We start from the raw sequence: 15,852 nt of genomic DNA on the forward strand, positions 1-15,852 counted from the left end.
AACATTTGTTGAAACTTCCTATTATAGTTCGACCATCGTTCGTCCTATGTAGTATCTTCAAGCAGATACTGACGCCGCTAGTTGCCTTTCCTCAGCCAATTTTTAGAAATGTGCTAAAATCTTTAAATGTTGTCACGAATGACTTAGAATACTGGGAGATGTGTATCGTAGTGGCTGACGCGATATTTCTATCCGACGCAGATTCCGTACTGGTTTAACGTCTTCGGGCATATCAAACGTGATTACTGTCTTGCAAGGTGGACGTACTGCCATTGAATGTTTCCTCCTCGGAAATTCTTCACAATCGTGAAGTGATACTACAGATGACACTAACCTTGCTGTCCACCTTGTGGTAACTACGGTCATCTACTAATGATCGAACCTGGCGTAATGTCATACGATGTTTTCGCTACGTCACCCTGCTTCCACACAATACGAATACTGTGTACCAAACAAACACAACACGCAGGCACAAACCTTATGGTCAAGACATCGGCCGTCACTGACTGTTGAGAGCACGTTAACAAGTGGAGTCTTCAATTTTGACCTCGGTTTCCGAAGTGAGCAAGAAAACATTTAGGAGATCTTCCTAGTAAGTAAACCTCATCCAGAGAATCAAGAAATTGTAGGGACATCTGATTCTCGACTGATAGGTCACTGAATAAGTTATGTGTTTCGCCACTGCGCTCTGTGATTAGCGTAACGTACAGACAAACTGCTGCTGTAGCCCATCTGGGAGTAACTCAGCACCAGGACTCTCAAGTGGAATTGAAGCACATATCTACGACTCGTTAATACCACAAAGCTTTCACAGTATTTTATTACAAAGGAAAGACAACGACTATCATAAAATGGTTCAAATGGCTCTGAGCACTATGGGACTTAACATCTATGGTCATCAGTCCCCTAGAACTACTTAAACCTAACTAACCTAAGGACATCACACAACACCCAGCCATCACGAGGCAGAGAAAATCCCTGACCCCGCCGGGAATCGAACCCGGGAACCCGGGCGTCGGAAGCGAGAACGCTACCGCACGACCACGAGATGCGGGCTGACTATCATAATGGGAATGTTTAATGGAAAAGTAATATGACCGTATCGTCAGTGTTTGACGTTGTTTGATTCATCTCATTAACCACAAGATACTGTGTTCACGTAATGTCAGAAAAACTTTTATCGATATGGAGGTGTTTATTGAAACGTGATACGACAGTGTCGCCACTATTTGAAATTTTTCACTTCATCAAAATGACCGTTTTCATGTAATGCCACGACGTACCATAAACAAGTAAAATAATGGGATTATTTCCACTAATTGCAAAAGGCAAAATAGTCGTTCGCAGATTTACAATTTTGTGCTATAAATTCTGTTTGGAAGCAGGCCTTGCACAGCTTTTCACAACCAAGAGAATCGAGAAGCCGTATCTTCGAACTGTGTTGTAGCTCTTAGGGAAAAGAACAGAAGGAACAGTTGCACTGCTGACAGTACCAAACACGACCGCACCACTCACTATTGCCTTTATCACAACACGGCCAACGACGTTATGATGAAACACATATTTTGGATCTATAAAATAAACTATCGGTTCTTGAAGATCTCGTAAGTTGGGACTAAGTGTGCCGTTACTAATGACAAAATGGAGATTGCAGGAGGAGGAAGCAGTCTGACGATGTCCTTCACCGACAAATTAAGCTACTTGAACTACATTTAATTAACTACACTGACGGAGATCAAACTACAAATACGGAACTGGCTTAGAAGACAGCTCGTAGAATACTGGACTAAGGTTTATAAACAAAAACATGGTGAGGTAATGATGACAAAGCTGTGTCTTAAAAGAAGCTCTGTAATCCTGGGCTTGAACAGGAAAGGGATTAAACTCATGGTTGGACTGATGACCGGCCATGGCAATTTCAAAAAACACCTACATACAATTGGTATAGCGGAAGAAGACACTAAATGTAGGATCTACGATGAGAGTGAAGAAACTGTATCACACCTAATCTTCGAATGCATGGCATTGGAGAGCAAGAGACACAGAATTTTCGGGACAACTAGACCTGTAGGAATTGTGTCTAACAAAGAACTGGTAAAGAGACTCGTTGCACAATTTAAGGGCATTGGTTGGCTTTACTAGATATACAGGGAGCGATACCACACAATAAACTCGGTTTCGGTGTGTGCAGTGGCGGGTTACACCAAAGCTGTTTTAGCTTCCCTGCCAAAATCAAATTCGTGCGGTAGCGTTCTCGCTTCCCGCGCCCGGGTTCCCGGGTTCGATTCCCGGCGGGGTCAAGGATTTTCTCTGCCTCGTGGTGACTGGGTGTTGTGTGCTGTCCTTAGGTTAGTTAGGTTTAAGTAGTTCTAAGTTCTAGGGGACTGATGACCATAGATGTTAAGTCCCATAGTGCTCAGAGCCAAACCAAAATCAAATCACACTGACGGAAAAGATGCAACAACTTCAAGGACAAGGTTATTTTGTTGAAAAGTTGGTGACAGGTAGTTCATCACTGTAGGAACGTGCCCGAGTGTTGTCGGCAAACGCAGTCTGGAATAAACAGCTTACTACGTCTTCGTCATACACGTGTACCTCCATGACTTGCATACAGGCAGAACCTACTCTCATTACTACATGAAGACAACAGAGCCCCCTTCCACTTTCCAGCCAACTCTTTCACAGCACCAGAGTAGCCACGCTTGGTGGTGTCGTGGTGTCAGGCATAGCCTGGGCAGAAGATCGTATGATCATAAACTTGCTGGAAGCAGACGGTTCTCAATGGTCTATGATGGCACAGCTAGTGCAACATGTGGCCGGATTTCGTCTGTGGACGATGTTAGGTCGCTCAGCGCTGCTCTCGCAATGCGTCGATCTTGAGGTGCCTCTGTACTACGCAGAGCTCTAGGACCTGGCCTAGAAGTTTTGGAATGTTGTACCCTACAGTGAGTGTTGCAAATACTGTTCACCTCTAAACTGGTCACAGTTACTGCCTACAGAATTAAAACACAGCGGCCGCTGACTGGACTCCTGAGTGCCAACTGATGGCAATGAACGTGACAAATGAATCACTACTATTACAACCCCATAGTATGCCCATATTATACACTGGGGCCACTGGACACAGTCCTTGAAGGTGAAGAATTTTTTTTCCAGCAGTGTATATCCACATTGTTGTGTCCGAGTCTACGTGGAGGGGCTGTAACGCCAAACGTCGTGATGCTCCCGCCCTACCACCCAGACAAAAAAAGAAAATAGTTATTTTCAGGAATCATTTTGTGTGATTATAGATTCGGAACCCTTTGATAATGAACAGCCCACCGGTGTACACATTTTCAGTAGGGGTTTAGCTCGTTAACAAAAATTCCGGGAGGGAAGAGGCGTTATTATTATTACTCCTGAAGTACTGGGGAACAAAAGTCCGGAAATGAATTTTTTCTGGGATTATTCCGAGAAATATTGTTTATTTGCTCCAAATGGCAGCAACACTTCAAGTTTTAAACCATTCCTTCTTCTTCCACATGGAGGCACAGGAACACAGTGGCGACTACTTTTCCGGCTCTTCTATTTAGCCAGTATGTGAAAGTTCAGTTCCATGGCCCTTGTCGTTGGCAACGACCATACTTTTGGGGGTGACAAGTCCTCCACAGACTGTCACCTCTGCAATCATAAATATTCGGACTGCCGCCGCTAAAGCAGCATTCAGTGTCAGCTCCGATGCCAACCAACAGATGCAGCGTTTTGCTGTAGGCACTTGCCGCCTTGCTACGGTCGCAGGTTCGAATCCTGCCTCGGGCATGGATGTGTGTGGTGTCCTTAGGTTAGTTAGGTTTAAGTAGTTCTAAGTTCTAGGGGACTGATGACCACAGCTGTTAAGTCCCATAGTGCTCAGAGCCATTTGAACCATTTGAACTTGCCGCCTTGGATTTAGTATCAGTTTAACTTGAACAGAACTTTGAAATGTCGGTAACGCACTTAACCCATTTCTTTCACACACCATCTCGCGGTACGGCCACAGAACGAGGCGGTAGCTATACTGTGAGATGCCACCATGACCTCTTTGTCATCTGAATCGGCGTCTTATGGTTCGGTATCCTGTCACTGTTTAAGCGAATGTCCTCCAGTACCATTCATCTAGCACACCACCATCCGGTAGCCCAAGTAAATATGCAAGGAATTACGTAGTTGGTGTGCACCTGAGCCAAGTTTTCTGTTCATGTACTCTTAGTACAGGTTGCTGAATATTATGAGCCTATAGTCTGCGAATACGTCTATTTTCTCCAGTTAAACGTGGTACACGTGTCTCGTGATGTGACAATTGTGACAGAAATGCTTAGGATATCTGCTGCCACTCGATTAGCAGCCGTTCCAAAATCGACAGAAGAGACGGCTTTCTCATTCTCGCATTTGAAAAGGAGATTTATTCGTGTATATCGCTGCACTTCACGTATACACCGGAAACTAATCGCAAGATAGTCTATCTGTATTTATTTCGCGCTTTCTGCAGACTGTTGTCTCTAATCGTACGTATAAAAACAAAGTGTCGTTTGCGTTGTGGTTTAGTCATTTACCTCTCTCTGAAATTTGGAGAGCTGGCTATTATTCTTTGCACTGACAGAATTCCGTCTCATTAAAGTAACTTGAGAAAAGCTTAAGCTCTTCGTTTGTCAGGTGATCTTTTTTTTCCGCAATGCGTAAATCATTTAAGAACTATGGAAAGTTCGAGGATTGTTGTCACGTGCAATTGTCCTTTTTCTCGGACAAATGTTAAGGAGATACTTGCTAGCAGACCACTCACTTTCGTTATGAAGATGGCATCTGTTCTTTCGACATGTCCGAAAGAACAGATGCCATCTTCATATCCTCTAAGGCTAACCGGCTGATGACCTTCTTCAGTGCTGATGCACACGATTTGCCTGAACTCTTACGGGACTCGGTGGATTGTCAGCTGCGAGTAATGGGTATAATGGCAGGGGCACTACGAACGTAGTGTGTGACTATAAGTTGAAGATGTGGGTCTCACGGAGAGAGTGTCGGCGATAAATGCCTGCAGTCGCGCTATCCTCTGTGCTCTAGGTCGCTCAGATGGGTAGAGCGCCTGCCATATAAGCAGGAGATCCCGGGTTAGAGTCCCGGTCGGGGCACACATTTTCAGCTGTCCCCGTTAATGTATATCAACGCCCGTCAGCAGTTAATAGTATTGATTCAATTGTAATTTCACTCAATTTCGTGATTTAACATTTTTCTGGCAGCGGTAAATTATTATGCACGGTGCTATGGTACAACCTTTCAAGTTCTTTGCTATCTCGCACAGAATTCGGAGATAGATAGTGTGACAGCGAGCAGTAGGTACGTCACAAACGAGGAAACGACTTGAAACAAGTGATGGATAAGTGGCTTCTGCTATTTGTTGAGAAGTTCAGTTCTGTCACAGACGTGCCGTAGAGTTGTTTTATTTGTTCGAATGGCTAATGATTGCTTCTTACAAGCTGTCGTAAATAACAGTGTGTCACGAATTACTCGATTAGCGGCGCCAGTTTGAAGGCTTCTTCGAAGACTCCATTGGTACTAAAAGAACGAAGTCATTTCATAAAACATCTGTGTGACTTGTGTTTTGCCCGCATCTCGTGGTCGTGCGGTAGCGTTCTCGCTTCCCACGCCCGGGTTCCCAGGTTCGATTCCCGCCGGGGTCAGGGATTTTCTCTGCCTCGTGCTGGCTGGGTGTTGTGTGCTGTCCTTAGCTTAGTTAGGTTTAAGTAGTTCTAAGTTCTAGGGGACTGATGACCATAGATGTTAAGTCCCATAGTGTTCAGAGCCATTTGAACCATTTTGACTTGTGTTTGACCGAATCGGCTTCCAAATGTGTTACGACTGCCATTTCTCTAAACCTTACTCTAAAGAAAACGCGGGTCTTACTTCAAGTGAATGCCTGTGTCTACGAACAGCTATAAATTTCGTCTGCTGGCTTCCTGTACTACTGCAAAAACTTACACACCTCCTACATTTTTGCACAATATATCATCTTTTTTGCCTTTCAGGACATACAGTTTCTCCCTTTACAATTAATATTATTGAGTTAGCGTCGAAAAACACTATACCAATGTCAACCGAATTAAGTGAGGGATATGTACTCCAAATAATACGAGTAGATTGCGGCAACATTAATTGATACTTTCTATTACCGTTAGACTTCCGTTTTACCTACGTAGTATGTTCATGATAATTGTGATGTTACTTGCCTCTCTCCAATCAAATTTCCCAATAACGTGCTAAAGGTCTTTAAATGTTGTCACGAATAACTTAGAATGCGATATTTGTGTAGTGCCAATAGTCGCTTACTGTTAAATCCTTATGTGTGTAAAGACGTTTCTCAGTTTTAAGGGATAATCGAAATAAATCACTAAGATGGATTTTGTGCAGTACCAGGCTAAGAAAGGAACTTGTGTTCTAAGAGAAAGGGGCGATGTCTAAAGCGTTCTCTGCGACAAAGTTTGAAAGAGCATTTGAAACGAGTCGAGAAATACGATAACCAGTGTCTAAAATGAGATAGGTTCTCAACGGACCTCCAAGGCGCACTAATGATTACCAAAGACTGTAAGGAAAGCTGTACCAAAGAAATGCAACATCTAAATGCTGCCAACGTTTATTTCAGATTACTTCATCATTCCTCTGAAAGTTTTAGTCGTGGACAAAGTATTGCACATAAACTAAATGTTTCTCATACGTGCTGACGATGATACCTAAACTACTGTATATATTACAAGCTACCATCTATGTATCAAATATTCAGAAGACGTACTGTTTGTTCACTGTTTTTTATGCCATTTGACTCAAACAACTTACCATTTTTAAGATAACTGTTCTTGATCAGTTTCCACTGAGGCTAGTCAGTTTATTCAAAAGTCATAAGAAGAAGTGACTAGCTGGCTATGAATGGATATGCTGTGCCTGGAAACGGGTTATTTATGATCATTTCATTATTTCTATTCAAGCGAGAATAGTTCCAGAAGGTTTCATGAGATTGTTTCGGAACAGAAGTTGCAGCGCTCTGCTTATCTTGCAACATCCATCAGACGTTTCGCAGGACCATTGCAAGGGACGAAGCGCCTCAGCAGTACTTGTTGTGCCTCCCAAATCAGGACAAAGTTTTTCCGAAAATGTAGCAGTCATAATTGGGCCTATTTGCACTTACCTATTTACACCGGACTCAGCGAGAGGGCTAGAACGAACAATAGTGGTAAATTGCAGACATAAAAAGCCTAGGAATTAAAGTATCTGAGTGAAACTTGCGTAATTTGTTTGCGAGTTTACTTTCACTGTGCGGAATAGATGTTCGCATCAAGAGACGCTAGAAATGGTAGTGACATTTTATTCACGACTGATATAGCTTATTTGGTAAGTTACGTGTATCCCCACTGAGCTAAGTGATTGCCTTAACGTACGGACAGGCTGATGCTGTAGCTGTAACACTATATCTTTGAAGCGAAATGTAACCCAATGAGTAATACAGTTTCATATCACACAGCAATACCAGCATTTTGTTACAAAGGAGAAGCGAACTGCTATCGCTGTGATACTTTTTAAAGGAAAAGTAATATGACCGTACGACCTTGTCAACTATTTGATTTTGTTGGATTCTTCTGAATGACTATTATACTCCATGTTCAGGTAAAGCACGGGACGCAATACAAATTAATAAAACAATGGGGTTTAGTGCGCCATTTACAGAATGAAAAATATTCATTTGTAGATGTACACTTTTGTGCTCCCAATTCTGCTCAGAAACAAACTTTGCAGCATTCTCCAGAAGCATAAGAATCGAGAAGTAATATCTTCGAACTCCGTTGTAGCTTGCAGTGAAGCGATCAGAAGGAACCTCTGCTCTGCTGACGAGGCTAAGCAACACAACTCCAGTCACAATTGCTTCTATTACACTAATAACTATGACATTATTACGAAACACATGTTTTAATTTACGTAGTACACGGTCGGTCCTAGTCTCAAATGTTGTTACACCTTTTTGTTACTCTCTGTGAGAGCCATTTAAAAATAAAACGTTCGTTGCTACCAGTGTTTACAAAATTAAAAATATGAACGTGTTTTGTGAAGAAACTACTTGGAGCAAATCTGCACAAGTATGCAGACATACCACATTCACGATCATCTGTATGTGGTTAACATGTTAGTACGCTTTGAAGGTCTAAGACCCAGTGGAAGACTCTACTTGTGATTCGTCACACTCTATTGCGCACTGTATTTCTTGTTGTACGTTGACGGTTCTTGAAGATCCCGTAACTTGGAACTAAGTTTACCGTTATTAATAACAAAAGTGGTGAATGCAGGAGGAGGAAGCTGCCAGAGGATGCCTTCCACCGACATATACTCTACGCAATATATACTTAATTAACTTCACTGACGGAAAATGATATAACATCGTCATGGACAATGTTGTTTTCATTGACAAGGAGGCGACAGGTAGTTCATCACTGTGGGAGTATACGATAACAAATTCAGTCCAACTGAGACACACGTCACAGTAAAGAGCGCCCAAACAGTCGCATCAATACACAGTTCTCACTTGCAAACGAAAATAAAGTGGCGAATACCCTCCTGCCATAGATTGTCTCAAGCATCATGCGCATTTTGTTGCAATTCGGCAATGGTTATTTTAGGCCCTGGAGAACGAGTAATTTCCCTCCTCATCATGTGCCATAAGTGTTCAGTTGGCGAAACATCTGGTGATCTTGCTGACTAGGATAGTTGCTGTACACCACCCAGAGCACGTTGCGTCGCAGCAGCCGCGTGTGAACGTGCGTTGCCCTGCTGAAGCATATCACCTACCTATCGAGGAAAGGGTGGTACAACGGGAATAACAGTGTGTGCAGTATAATGGAACACTGGTTACTTTACCCTGTAGAAACTTTAAACGTTACCGCGCGTTGTAACTGGTGGCCGCCTCACACCATCAAACCTGGAATGAGATCTTCGAGTATGTGTCGTGGGCGAATGCACTTTGGAATATGCAGCTCAACAGCTTTACACCGTACTTGTGTAAATTCATCATTCGCAAGCAGACAGAACCTGCTCTCATCACTGAAGACAAGAGAACGTCATTCCACCCTCCAGTCATCTCTCTCGCGAGAGGGACGTGCTTGGCGATGCCGTTGTGTCAGTTGTAGGCAGCAGACTACTCTCTGTGCTCCCTGATGACACAGTGTGCCCTGATTTCGTCCCTGTATGATGTTCTGTCAGGCTCCGACGCTCTCACAATGCCTCGATTTTGACAGGCGTCTCTATGTCGCGGACGTCCGCAACTAGTCTATGGATGTGGGAATGTTTCACAGACCACTAATGAAAGCAGCGACACGTGATCGATACACTGTGGTCTGAGGTGCCCCAGTCGATACGTCCCTCCACCTTCACGCGTGCCTCCAACGCGATCCTGTTCACAGGGTTGAAGCTGTTATAAGGGAGTACGTACTCGCCATACAACGGGACGGACGCGTGTGCGCCCTCCATAGCCCTCAAACAATGAAAGAAAATAGCAGTATTGAAAAAAAATCATCATACAACGTGATTATAGATTCAAAATCCTTCCATAATGAACTGCCCGCCGGTGTACTCATTTTTTGGTATAAACTTTATATCGAGTTATTTTGATTTTCAGTGTTTGTGAAGCTCGTTAACAAAAATTCGGAGACAAAAGAGACATTATACTGATTATTCCCGAAGTATTGAATCGAGGAAACGAGATGTGGAAACAGATGTTTGCGGCGATCATTACAAGAGAAGTCGTTAATTTGCTCAAAATGGCAGAAGCTCTTCAAGTTTCAGGCGGGTTTTTCTTCTTCCACATGAAGCCATAGGTACACAGTGAGGACCGCTTTTGCAACTGTAGGTTCTTAGCCAGAATGTGAAACTTCTGTCGCTTTCACCCCGCTTGGTTGACACAGCGAGCCCGACCATCTCGTGGTATTGCCGTAGACTGAGGCGGCAGCAATGGGGTAAGATTCCATCGTGACCTCTTTAGCACTTGAACAGGTATCTTGTGGTTCAGTACACTCTCTCTGGTTTGAACAAATATCCTTGAACATCCTCCATATAGCACAGCACCATCTAGGTGCTCAAGTAAATTTGCTTCGAGGTACATAATAGCAGTGCTCTTGAGCTAACTTTTCTGTTCAAGTGCTCTTAATTAGTAATGCTTAACGTCAGTGAAGGCTGCTCTCTGCTGAATATTACGAACCTATAATCTCCAAATACATCACTTCTTTCTGTTAATCTTGGTATACGAGTCTCGTGATGTGATAATTGTGAGAGAAACGCTTAGGACATCTGCTGACACTCCAAAGTCGACTTCAGCAACGTGTCTCTCATTCTCGCTGCTGAATAGGAGATGTGGGGATATTTGTTTATACTCTTCACACACACGGAGGATACTAATGCTACAGTGTTTTACCTGTTTTATCACACTATTTTTCCCAATTTAGTGCTTTATGGAGACTGTTCACTCGAAACGCACTTATAGAAATAAAGTATCGTTCGCAAGTGGTTATGTCATTTATATCTCTCTGAAATTTGGAGAACTGGTCATCACACTCTGCACTGACAGAGTCGCGTGGAAATAACATCTACAGTTATTCGCTTGTCGGTGGAACTCTTTTTCCCGTATACGTCATTAAAGAATTTTTTAAAGTTCGAGGCTTCTTGTGACGTGTAGTTGTCCTTTTTCTCGGACTAAAGTTAGAGATTTACATGCTAGTAGACCATTCACTTTTATAGTTCCATATTTTCCTGGATGCGGTAATTGTTATGCACGGTGTTACGGGGAAACAGCCATATGTCACGGGCCCGATTAGCTGCGCCAGTTTGAAAGCTTCTCCGAAGTCTGCATTGGTGCTAAAAAGAAGACATTCCATAAAAATACATGAGATGTGTTTGTGGCTCTATTGTCTTAGTTACGCATTACAAAAGTTATTTCTTCAAATCTTAATTGAAAAGGGGTTTCTTTCTCTGACGAAAACACGTAATATTCATTAACTCATGTCTGTTTCTTCTGGTATGCTACGAAGAGCTATAAATTTCGTGTACTGGCCCCCTGTATCACTCACTGCAAATGGTTGGTCTCTCCTATATTGCTCACACGGTATACAATATTTGTAGCCTTTCAAGATATACAGTATCTTCCCTCTTAATTAATATTATTGAATTAGCGTCCACGAATCCTATACGAATATTAACAAAATTAAATGAGATGTATTTGTGCGAAATAGAACGTGTAGACTACAGCAACGTTTGTTGAAAATTTCTATTGTAGTTAGATGACCGTTTTTTTACGTAGTATGTTCAAGAATATTCTGATACCGCTAGTTGACTCTCCCCATCCAAATTTCTAGAAATGTGCTAAGGATCTTTAAATGTTGTCCGAATGACACACCGGAATGCTGCAGCGCAAATGGTAATTTCAGCTAACAGTCTGCTTGCTGTGTAATCCTTACGTGTGTAAAGACGGTATCAGTTTCAAGGGATCTTCGTAAAAAAATGGTTTTTGTACAATACCAGATTAAAAAGGAACTTGCATTTTAAGGGGAATCAACGATGTCTAAAGAGTTATCTGCGGCAAAATTTGAAAGAACATTTGAAACGAGTCGAGAGATACGATAACGACTATCTAATAAGCGATTGGTTCCTAAGGGACCTCCAGAGTGCACTAATCAATATTAAAGGTTTAAGGAAAGCTATACCAAAGAAATGCAGCTAGCTGCATGACGGACACGTTTGTTTCAACTTATTTCACTATTTCTCTGAGTGTTTTAGCATCGGACAATGCATTACACATAAACAAAATGTTGTTCACATTTTCTCATATTACAAGCTATCATCGATGAATTAAATATTCGGTAGGTGTATTGTTTATTCAGCAGTATTATGCATCATTGGACTCAAAAAACTTTACATTCTTAAGACAACTTTTCGTCTTCATATTCCACTGAGTGTGTTTAGTTTATTCAAATATAATAAGAATATGTGATTATCTCGGTATGAGTGGATATGCAGTGTCTGGAAACGGGTTATTTATAAGCATTTGATTAGCTCTATTCAACGAGACAAACAGCAACATAATTCCAGATGATTTTGTGAGACTGTTTCGGGAGAGAATTTATAGATCTCCATTTAACTTACAATGCATGCATTATCCATTAGACGTTCCAAAAAACGCAGAACCATTGTAACGGACGAAGGGCCTCAGCAGTGCTTGTTTCGTCTCCCAAATAAAGAAAGTTTTGTCTCCACAATAACAATTATAACTGGACCTGTTTTCATATCCGTAAATCTATTTACACCGGACTCGAACGAGAGGGTTACAACGAACAATAGCGGAAATTTGTAGACTTAAAATGCTCTGGAATTAAAGTATGTGTGTGAAATTTGTAATTCATTTTTGAGTTTATTATTCCAGTGCGGAATATTTATCACAGAGTAGCTTCGGTTATTTCACAGCACAAACGCCGTGCCATGTGTTCTACGCTTGTGTGTACATTTTGAATGTTTCATGTAATGAATAATTTATTGCGCGTTGTTTGGTTGAAACTACGTTTAGAAACAGCTCTTTATTTTGCACTGTTTCATCTTTTTCCTATATAATGTTAAACAAATATTAAGATACTTCATATGACGAACCGATTAGATCAAAATTTAGAATCTCAGTCGATCAATGCCAGGTATATACAACAATCAACTCTATTTCAAGCTCGAATACGTGATATCGATAACGAGTATTAGAGACTCGATTTTAAAACTATGCTAGTAAAATATAATCACACTAATAAGAATGGTAAAACATCAAGTTAGATGGCCAATCGGTCTTCAAAACCTGAATGAATTAATCATTATGACAATAATTTAGGATTTAGATCAGATGGTGCACAAAACTGTACTTATATTAAGACATTAGCCTCACTGTCAGCTAAAACATAGCGGACATCAATTCGTAAACTGATTCCTATACTTCTATAATGAGATAAAAATACAGTAAGTCTAATTTAGGCTCGGCGAGATCTATGCACCACAAACATTGTACAGATATCATACGCATGTCATTTTGAAGAGAAACCCTGAAAGTTTGTGTTTGTCTACTGCCATACATTTAGACAGATTAACACCACATCACTTTGAATGGCTCAAAGGAGGAGTAGTGTGACCGGTGGTTGACTTTACCAGCCACAATAATGGTTCCTTAAGCCTAACAGTTATCCTTCCATCTACACATGACCTTACACCTCAACGGCGTTACTTTGCACAAGCTCAAAAAAATGGCTCTGAGCACTATGGGACTCAACTGCTGTGGTTATCAGTCCCCTAGAACTTAGAACTACTTAAACCTAACTAACCTAAGGACATCACACACATACATGCCCGAGGCAGGATTCGAACCTGCGACCGTAGCAGTCGCACGGTTCCGGACTGCGCGCCTAGAACCGCGAGACCACCGCGGCCGGCGCACAAGCTCAAGTACGCGACGTAGCTTTTTACCATCGAAGTACACACCCTTTGCTATGGTGCTGTTCTGTAACTAACTTTTTCCAAAATTCGTTTCTATTATGCCACCAAATGTAAATATCACTCGATAACTGGCACATGTGTAGACTTATTTCAGGTATTTGTTTACATCCAGTAAAGACAGCCTGCTATGCTGAAGACAACACGGACTTGTAGTAGTTAGATCTCCCAGTCGAGTGATAGCTCTCCCAGCAGTAGAGCATTAGAATAGTGTGAGCTGACACAGATTCTTATAAAAAGTGACGTACTTTATATTTCGTCAGTGTTCTTTAGCTTGAGTTCCTATGTTTCGAGGGTGTCTGTATATTTATCAGGTTGTCTTTAGTAAGGATACGAACTGTGATATCTGTATTCAGCTGGGAGCCGATTTGTGACCCTTGGCTCACAGCTCCAGACGGTGTTGGTCATGCATCTTGAGGCTGTTGCTAATGGGCATCACTTTGGCAGAGGGAGGGGGGGGGGGTATGGCGGGAGGGCTGGGGGGTGGACGATCCGAGTGACGTCCAGCACGACCCACGTGTTGCATTACTGTGCTACTGTGGCCGCTATGGGTACTGAGGTTGATCCCTCACCCGTGGTCGAATCGGAGATCGTTCCAAGGTGTGTGGCCGGCAGCGAAAGAATTTACGAGGGGCCGGTCGTCTGACGAACAGCTTTCGGGCGCTATCTGTGGCTGACCAAGTCCCTGAGCCAGATGAATTTGATCGCTCTGTTTCAGAGGAATCCTCTCGGCCTGCTAGGTCTGAGTATTCACGAAGGGTGAAATTACTGGTAGCTGGAAGCTCCAACGTGAGGCGCCTAATGAGGCCTCTTAGGGATATATATGCGAAGTAGGGAAAGGAATGCAATGTGCACTCTGCGTGCATAGCGGGAGGAGTCATTCTAGATGTGGAACGGGTGATTCCTGGTGTCATTAAGGGCACAGAGTGTAGCCAACTGCAGCTGATGGCTCGTGCTGGTACTAATGATGTGTGTCGCTTTGGATTGGAAGAGATTCTAACTAGTTTCGTGCAGCTAGCTGAAGTAGCAAAGACTTCCAGCATTGCTTGCGAGATGAAAGAGGAGCACACCATGTGTAGCATCGTCGACAGAGCCGACTGTGGTCCTTTGGTACAGAGCCGAGTGAAGGATATAACTTAGAGTCTCAGATGGTTGTGCAACCGTGTAGGTTGCAGATTCCTTGACTTGCTCTATAAGGTGGCGGATTTCTGGGTTCCGATAAATAGGTCAGGAGTCCACTACACGTAGAAAGCGACTAGACGGGAGCGGAGATTGTGTGTAGGCGACTGGGCGGTTTTTTAGGTTAGAGGGTCTCAGGAAAATACGACCGTATCATAAATATTTCTTGTTGTTAAACTCGTCTGAATGACCACTAGATTCATTGTTCATGTAGTGTTACGTGACGTACCTTAAACAAGTAAAATAGTGGAATTTCTTCCACCAGTCGCTGAATGCAAAACAGTCGTTGGTAAATTGACATTTTTATGCTGCCAGTTCTGTTCGGAGGTAGGCCTTGACCCATCTTTCACAACCATCAGAATCATGAAGACGTTATCTTGTACTGTGTTGTAGCTGGTACTGAAGTGAACAGAAGGAACGTCTGCACTGCACAACCGCACCACTCACTATTGCCTTTATCACAGTAAGGACAAAGACATTATGACGGAACACTTTAGGAACTAAACTATCAACCCTAGATTAAAATGTTATGACGCTTTCGATATTTCTCTGTGATTCTACCTGGGAGAAAAAAATACAACCATCCAAAAATGTAAAAAATTGTATGTGTTACGTGAACAAATCACTGGGAGGAAATCTGCTCAAATTTGCAGACAGACTAAATTCACTACCTTCTGTATACGGTTATTGTGTTTTCACACTTCTAAGGTCGAAGACCCAGTGGAAGACTCCCTTTGTAAACCGTCACTCTCTGACGTGCACTGAAGGCATTTATTTCTTGTTGTCCCCCATGGTTCTTTAAGATCTCGTAACTTGGAACTAAGTGTGTCATTACTAATATCAAAAACATAGACTTCAGGAGGAGTAAGCTTCCAGGCGATGTCTTCAACTGACAGACTAATCTACTCAAACTATCCTAAATTAACTACACTGACGGTAAAAGGTATAACATCCTCAAGGACAATGTTATTTTTATTGACAAGAAGGCGACAGGTAGTTCATCATAGTAGGAATATATAACAAATTCAGACCAAATGACACACTCAGGTCACAGTAAAGGCTGCCGAAACAGTCGCATCAATTCACTTATTTCACATGAAAATGATCATAAAG

This window comes from Schistocerca serialis, chromosome 3, assembly GCF_023864345.2.
Source record: "Schistocerca serialis cubense isolate TAMUIC-IGC-003099 chromosome 3, iqSchSeri2.2, whole genome shotgun sequence".
In the NCBI taxonomy this organism is placed as follows: Eukaryota; Metazoa; Arthropoda; class Insecta; order Orthoptera; family Acrididae; genus Schistocerca; species Schistocerca serialis.